At 35.0% G+C, this 8446-nt stretch overlaps 1 long non-coding RNA gene across 1 annotated transcript; it reads right to left on the bottom strand.

The window, feature by feature from the left end:
• Nucleotides 1-7565: 7565 nt before the first annotated feature.
• Nucleotides 7566-7953, bottom strand: LOC122016142. Its single transcript, XR_006121065.1, has 3 exons — nt 7902-7953; nt 7758-7827; nt 7566-7662 (listed from the first exon to the last, which is right to left on the bottom strand). It is a non-coding gene; the product is annotated as an uncharacterized LOC122016142 (long non-coding RNA).
• Between the last annotated feature and the right edge of the window lie 493 nt (nt 7954-8446).

Raw genomic sequence — 8446 nt, 5'->3', positions numbered from 1 at the left:
GCGAGCTAGCGGTCCTCCCTCTCCTCTCATTAGCAGACGCCCCCGGCCTTCTCAACATGGACGCTGTCGAGCGACATCGCAACCTCCTCACGCCACCTCCGCCACCGGCGTGAACAGGGAAGAAAGCTTCTTTTGCGTCTCTCGCCGTCACTGTCGCGTCGTCTCTCCTTCTCCTCTCTCCCTCTTCGCTCGATGGGATACGCCTCCGGCCACCACTTCTCTCATCATGCGTCACCCCCTTCTTCCTTCTACGGTAATCAGCTAACCTAGTCGATTACTAAGCCCTAACTTCCCAACCGAAATCTAGGGTTCCCTTATCCAACATCCAATCAACTTTGACCTGTTGAGACTCTTCATTACCAAGCATCTGGTCAGCCTTGACCTGCTGGGACTTTTTCACCAAGTGTTCAGTCAATCCTTTGACCCACTCAGACTTTTCTCCTCGTGCCAAGTGTCTAGTCAACCTTGACCCACTTGGACTTACTGTCTCGTGCCAAGTGTCTGGTCCTTCATGACCCACTTGGACTTCTAAACACCAAGTGTTCAGTCATCTTGGACCCACCTGGATTTCCACGCGCCTGGCTTCACTCAACAGGACTTCCTCACTACCTACCTTCACTCACTATAGCTTTCACCTAGCTCCACTCACTAGGATTTTCATCTGTCTCGCTTCACTCACTAGGTCTTTCACCTGACTTCACTCACCAGGATTTCCATCTGCCTTGCTTTACTCACTAGGGTTTTTACCCGGCTTCACTCACCAGGATTTTCCATCTATCTAACTTAACTCACTAGGGATTTCAACATCAAGTGTTCGGTTAACACTGACCTACCTAGATTTTCATCTTCTGCCAACCTTCCCGTTGGACTTGTCCATACCTAACCTCCAATTAGGACTTTTCAATCAAGTATCTAGTCAACCTTGACCTACTTGACCAATCTCCACACATGGACAATTGCAATTACAATCTTCATATATTGTCAAACATCGAACCCCAAATATTAAGACTCAAACTTGAGTCAACCTAGACCTAGGGGATATTGCACCAACAAACCCAAAACCTAAAACCCAAAACCAATAATTCAATGGGAGGCTTCGAATTAGTTGACACCTCTAAAATCAATAACTTACCTGGATGGGTAATTAGGACTAGTCTAAATAGGGACACCAGTTTAACTTGATAAATGATACTAATAAAGTTTTGGATGATAGTAGGTTAGGAAAACTCTGTCTATGCATGTTTAGGAAGATATGGCTTCGACCTAGTGCATTTGTCTTAGTGGAACTAATTGAAGTTACCCCTTACGAATCCTAAGTGGTTAGACCAAAAGTTTTGTACTAAGTTCAATGGATAGGACTATTTAGAAAGTTTCGAAGGCATCGTTATTCTAATGATGTCCAGGTGACTCATCATAGCTCAGAAGTTTATCCAAAAAATATCTATTTATTGAACCCAAAGTTAAACTTAAATCTAACATAAAGTTAAACCAAATCCTAAAGTTCAACTTAACTCATCTCACAAAATTATAGGATTCCCTAATTGAAAACATAGATCGGGTGAGATGCTTAATAATTTAAATTCAAATTCAAACTAAAATTAAATTAAAAATTAAATCAAAATTAAATTTAAATTTAAAATTAAAATTAAAATTAAAATTAAATTAAATTAAAATGAAATTGAAAATTAAATTATACTTAAACTGAAATTAAAACTAAACTAAAAAAACGCCTTTGAAGGCGCCTTCAAGTCAATCGAAGGCGCCCTCGCAAGGGTGGGAAACTTCCCGCCCCAACCGACTGAAGGCGTCTTCAGTCGGTTGAAGGCGCTTTCCATACCACCTTGAAGGCGCCTTCGATGAAGCTAAAGTCACTTTCAATACCAATTTTTCCAACGAACAGAGCAGCGCTCTGTTCGCATCTTTGGCCGCGAGAAGGCACCTTCTACCACTAATCTTCAACAGTTACTCACTTTTTTTCCCCTCCAGAATCTCAACAATGCCTTCTCGGTACACCCTAACATAACTTTGTAGTTATTTTTGGCTTTTAATATGTTGTTATATGCATGCTTTGCTTGTATACAATTAGGAAATGACAACATGTTATCCCTAACCCTAGCAATGCCCCATCTACTAATGCTAGGTTTCCCTTTGTGCAGCTTAGATTAGATTTTCTGAAACATACATATGTTGCATTAAAATCTAGATTTTTGAGTAGGTCATTCTTCACTAGATATTATGCACCTATTGTAGAAATTATCGATTACTATCAGTTAGATAAATTAGTTTATTGTAGTCATTCAGTAAACTTAGATCTATGTGCCCAGTTTTACAATAATCTGGTTAAGATTGATGACTTAACCTATTTCACTAGAGTTGGTGGGAAGGACTTTCAAGTTTTCCTCACTCTATTGTATGATAGCCTAGGACTTAGGAGATTTGCTTGTCCATTTTTGTGCTACCCTAGTAGGGATTTATCATTTGGTGAACCCTACTCCCATATTACATTTGATATTATTTACATATATTTCTTTGGGGAGGAGAGATTACCTACAATCATTGACTTTAGGTCACTCTCACTCAGGGTACAGGACTATATTTTATATCGAGTTCTAACCACTTGTATTCTGTCAATCACATCTCGTGACGTTGCGATGATGCAACCATCTCATTCATTCTTTCTGTATGCACTATGCCAACAGTTTGACATCGACATTGCATTGCACATATTCCATAATGTCATTCATGCGTCCAGTCTCATCACTAGGTTACAGGTTCATATGTCATATTGTCACATTCTGACATACATATTCTCATACATAGGGGCAGATATGACATAGGGTACAACCACTCCCCTTAGTGCATATAACGAGATAGTCTGCGTTAGTTTGCATTAGTGCATGTAAACATTACTGCTCAGGGGGGACTAGCTTAGAGAGTGGGACCACAACCAAATATACCAGGCGGGGATGAGGATGACTACTGGCTTCTCTGCTCTCCGGGAGGAGATGACCACTGGCTTCTAGCAGATCCTATGAATTGTGCGAGCACCTGAGTAGCCTCCACCACCTCCAGTTGATGATGATCAGCTCTAACTTTATTCATTATACGGTGCATGTTTTGGATTTTGTGAATGTTTGGACATATACTGTTTGCCACTCTTTACCTCTGTTGCTTGATCGATCTAGGATTGTGTTTCATAGAATAAGACTACTACTCTTCAAATAATTTCTTTGAATGGTTTGCAAATTTTAGGGAAATTTCTTACTTGTATTTTCTAAAAATTTCCATTTCCTTAGACTTTCAAAATTGTTTTTAGCCTTAGTGTAGGTCAAATCCATAGAAAACGTGTTCCTATAGATCTAGAACTTGAGCATCTCACAAACACACTAGGCTTACCTTGATTGTGAATTCACAAACTTAGAACGACATGAGATGTATAAGCAGATTGTCTAGACTTAAGATACTTATATCAGTGCATCAACACAAGTCTGAGCATGAAATACCAAATATTATAGTGATCAGGTTACATAATCCATTTTTAATCAAACACTAACTGGATGTACTTACTTAACTAACCAAGTGAACACTGCTATCTTCTAGTAGTTAGTTAGTAACTAACGGTTAGACATTTAAGGATAATTTTATAAATGAAAATATCTTTTATACATACCAAGTCCAGGGGAGGTAATTTGAAACCAACTTTTAAAACCTTCTTTTATTCATTGTGAAAAGTTTGTTTGTGAAATATTTTTGAAAAATAATAGTTAAAGTGTCTTGAAAGTTGTGTTGCAAAATGTTTCTAAGCATTTCGAAAATATTTCAAAAAATATTTTGAAAATATTTCTAAGTATTTCAAAAATATTTCTAAGCATTTCGAAAATATTTCAAAAGTATTTTTGAAAATATTTCTAAACATTTCAAAAATATTTCAAAGTTAAAAATTTATTTCTTATTTAAAGCATTTTTGAAAATAGCTTTCAAATCATTGCTAAAATACTTGAAACTCCTTACCGGAACTTTTGAGAAATTATGCTATAATTTTTTGAAAAAATAATTTATACACTCTTGAAAATTTTGTTTTGCAAAATCCATCTTTATAAAATTTAGCCTTGAAAATATCTTGAAAGCTATTTTAAAAATCATTTTTGCGAAAGTTAGCTTTATAAAACTATTTTGCAGATGAAATTAGTTACCCTTAATCCTCCCTCCAATAAACTTGAAAATTTTATAATTATTTTGTCAAAGTTTTATTACTTTCCATGCTTACTTTATTGCATATTTCACACACTGATTCACTTATTTGAACATTATTTTGATAAATGTCAACGGGGGAGAGTTAGGGGTTAAGTTAGAAAAACAATCAAAACTTAACTGTCTTATAAGTTTTATCTCTTTAGTTTTGTATATTTTTTTTATAACTTTAACTCAGGTTGTCATTACATCAAAAAGGGAGAGATTATTGGTGCAATTTGCACTAACGGTCTAACTCAGGTTTTGATGAATGACAAGTGAGTTAAGTTAGGTATTATCTTGATCTAACGTATTTACCGAGTGCGCAGGTTTTGGGATGTTCGATTCTCGATTGGCAGTCGGGATGTTCGATTCCTGACTGAAAGAAAGTTTAGTCGAGATGTTCAATTCCCGATTGATAGTCGGGATATTCGATTCTCGATTGGAGAAGACTGGATGTATGATTCTGGTAGATTCACTACAACAAAAACTGCAAACGACAACGGATATTATCCGTTGTCGTAGGGTAAAAAAACCGTTGTAACTGAGGGTGTTGTAGAATGTATTACCCTACGACAACGGTTTTGAATCCGTTGTCTTTGTACACATTTGACAACGGTTTTTATCCGTGGTTGTTTATATGCCCAAAATTTGGCTACGAAGGATACGACAACGTTTTAAAACCGTTGTGGTAGATAATTTCAACAACAGAAATAAACCGTTGTGGTAGATACGTTTTACAACAGATATACACTGTTGTGGTAGATAATATTTGACATGTTTTGTTTTTTTTAACAACAGTTTTAATATATTTTACAACGGATAAAACCGTTGTCTTTTAGCACTTTTTACAAAAACAATTCGTTGTGGTTTACCTAGTTTTTACAACATTTTTAACTGTTGTCTTTAATGTTCATTAATACCAAACAACCAATCTTATTTTACTATAAGCAAACCACCAATACAAAACTAAATATTTACTACATTAAATCCAAAATAAACATCCATATATAATTCATCTTGTAGCCACATATACAAAAATATACAAAATGAGTTGTTACTCATCAAAATACACATGTTTTCCATTACTCTCCTATACACTAAATCACATGTTTCCCCTTTGCTGTTCTCCATATGGATTTTAATTTACAAAATAGCAAAGCAAACTACATCTAACAAAGCTCACATCTTGCATCAAAAAAACTCAAGCCGCCTCACGAATTGGCAGACCTGCAAGAGAAAAATGAACAATGCTAATAAGTAAAAATAGAGAACTCAGACTTTTGCTAGGGAAGTTCTGATGCCTGAGGAACCTATCAAGATGTCATCTATGTCTCTCTTAAAAATTTTACAAAAAGTTATTATTGTATTTAACTAGCAACTAAAAAAGATGATAAAAAAAAGATTAGTATCACTCATACGCCTAGATTTAACTGACAGTGGATTTTGGCATTGGTTGGTGATCACTAAATATCATCTGCATTAATAAGATATTACTCTTAACAGTGGTAGTAGAATGAAGAAGGAAGATAGTGAGCTTGTAGCAATGGAAATCAGAACTATCCACAACAAGGTTGTCTTAAGTAAAGAGGAAGGAGAACGTCTCTTGAACATGTATTGCCCTTGGAGGAATATTAATACAATAAAAAGAGGCAACCATAGATGTATGCAAATGTGATATAACCATTATTTTGTGTCTATAATTATGAATTAAACTTCCACATCATAGCAATGCAGTAGTGAGGCAAACATCGTTTCTAACTATCGAAACCATGCACCTTATTAAAGAGTAAATTTAAGTTGCCCTTTATAATAGTGGTCATGATTTCATGAAACATAGTGCAAGTTTAAAACCAGCATAAAATGTACCAGAGAATGTAGGTATATAGTGAAAAGGTATTATTACCTTTAGAAACTGAACTAAGATATTGTTGTTGTGGCATAGGAGTTGATATCTGCCAAAGTTTCTAGGAGCAGTGATACCTAGCTTAGCGTAGTTTACTAAATAATTAGCACTACATGCAGCTAACATTATTTGAGTGAACTATCATGCAAGATCAATAGAATCCATGCAAAGCGCATTACATCCAATAACATCTTGAAACAAAATATTCATGCAATTTTCTGTGCCATTTTCCAAACTGCATTACCTTTAGGACCTAGTAGGCACAATATGCTTTTCCATTTTGCAAGTCACAAGTTGCCAGGAGCTGCAAATTGATCTGCAATAAACAGACCCATCACAAAAGCATAAGTGAAAGTAAAAAACATGGGTTCAAAGCCTATCCAATTAAAACTTGAACCAAAAGAATTGGATCATCATGATGAGTTATGGTAGGGTGAATTGTTTAATTTGTAGAGGTAAAATAATTCCACAAATTCCTCAAAATAGAAATCACATACGCACAGCTTTAATAATTACATAGGACTCCTAAAAGAACCAAAGTGTCAATCAAATAAGTGTAGATTAAGAGCTATAATATTCACTACATTCCAGCTGGGAAAAATAGATTTTTCATTCCCATTTCATCAATACAAAGAGAAAATCTAACTGCAACTGCAGTATAGCAAAACAAGAAAATCTAACTGGAAAAATAGCTGCAATGCACGTGCAATTCACAGGTAATTTACACTGCTCGTCCAAGCAAAAGTATATAGAGCAAACTATTAAGAAATCAAACTACAGTATATAGATGTTTTGTATATCAATATACTATGGATCATACACGAAATGCCTTTACAAGCTCTTCATTTCATTATTCTCAAGGAATCACTAACATGCATATAGATTAACATAGTTGTGCTTGATGAAGCATCATAATTGTCATTCACGCTTATAAACAAGAAACAATAATAAATTATAGGAGGAAAAACAAGATGAAGTCATGGCATATAGACGAAAACCATAAGGAGAATACAAACAAGAAGCAATTGTTTTCACAACTAAATAAGCTACTCACACAACCCAGCCATATTAATTTTGGACCACAAAGAGAGGCAATAAATAAGGAAAATGTCAACTAATTCTGCTGTTGGTAGAAATGCAGAATTATTGGCAGTAAGGAATGACAATCAATAAGTCATGGAGTCACAAATAAAGTGTTCAACCATCTTTTGAAGTCTAGAAATTTATACCTAGTAATGAATATAGTCTAGTACGCAATCCGCCCATTCGGATCGCACTTCGTCAATTTCTTCGTTGGAGTAAATTATTTTCTTGAACTGTTAACAAACCCAGATTAATTTAATAAAAAAATCAGTAATGAAGAAGCAAAGTCAAATATGGGGATTGATCGAGAAAATTGAGAATATGTCAAATATTACCATTGAGCTAAGTGAATCCATCTCGCCGGTAGCATTTCCTTCAATAATTTCTCTCATAAATTTCATCACATAAAACTCACATTGTTTAGCATCAGGTTGTCGAGGACCCTATGTTAACAAAAAGTTATCAACAAATAATGCACAATTAAATAGTTTTAAATTAATCACAAGTAAACATATGTGTGTCTATAAAATATACAAACCTTTACGACTTCCCACATAGGCTTCTTTTTCCCTTTCCTTTGCTTGTTCGAATTGAACAATTTCAAGCTCCTTTGTACAACAAGAGTTGACAAATTCCTCAAAATTAAATTAAATGCTTAATTAAAAAATAAATATGTACTCACATATCCACTACATATTTCCAGTCCTCATAACGATTGCGATGATTAAGTGAATCGAACAAATAAACCATCTCCACATAAGGGTCGATGACAGTCAAAATCCAATGACAACTATGCACAAAACAGATAGTCAATGCATAAATTCAACAGAATTGTTGAAATAAATCTATTAAAAATGAAATTGTAATATTTATTTACCCAACATTGTGAGGTGCCAAAACTAGCTGATTTTTTGTTGCACCACTCAGCCTATCAGCCAACACACTTGCCCAGTTATTCAAGTATTCAGTCTTTTCATTTTTGTCAAGTTTGGATACATATGGCATTACTGGAAGTGTTTGTGGATCCACAAATCTGAACTTATCGACCTTGTTTTCTTTTTTCATCTTTTTGAAGAGAAACCTTCCATTCAAGCAAAAAAATGTTAGCCTGTTAATACAAATAAAATGAAAAAAATGAGTGATGTGAAAACTTACCACATGTAAGCAACCAGACAATTAGCAGATATTGGCTCCAACTCATAAATAGGTGTGATGTCTTCAATGTTC

This window comes from Zingiber officinale, chromosome 8B, assembly GCF_018446385.1.
Source record: "Zingiber officinale cultivar Zhangliang chromosome 8B, Zo_v1.1, whole genome shotgun sequence".
Classification (NCBI taxonomy): Eukaryota; Viridiplantae; Streptophyta; class Magnoliopsida; order Zingiberales; family Zingiberaceae; genus Zingiber; species Zingiber officinale.
This window is presented reverse-complemented; position numbering and strand designations above follow the sequence as displayed.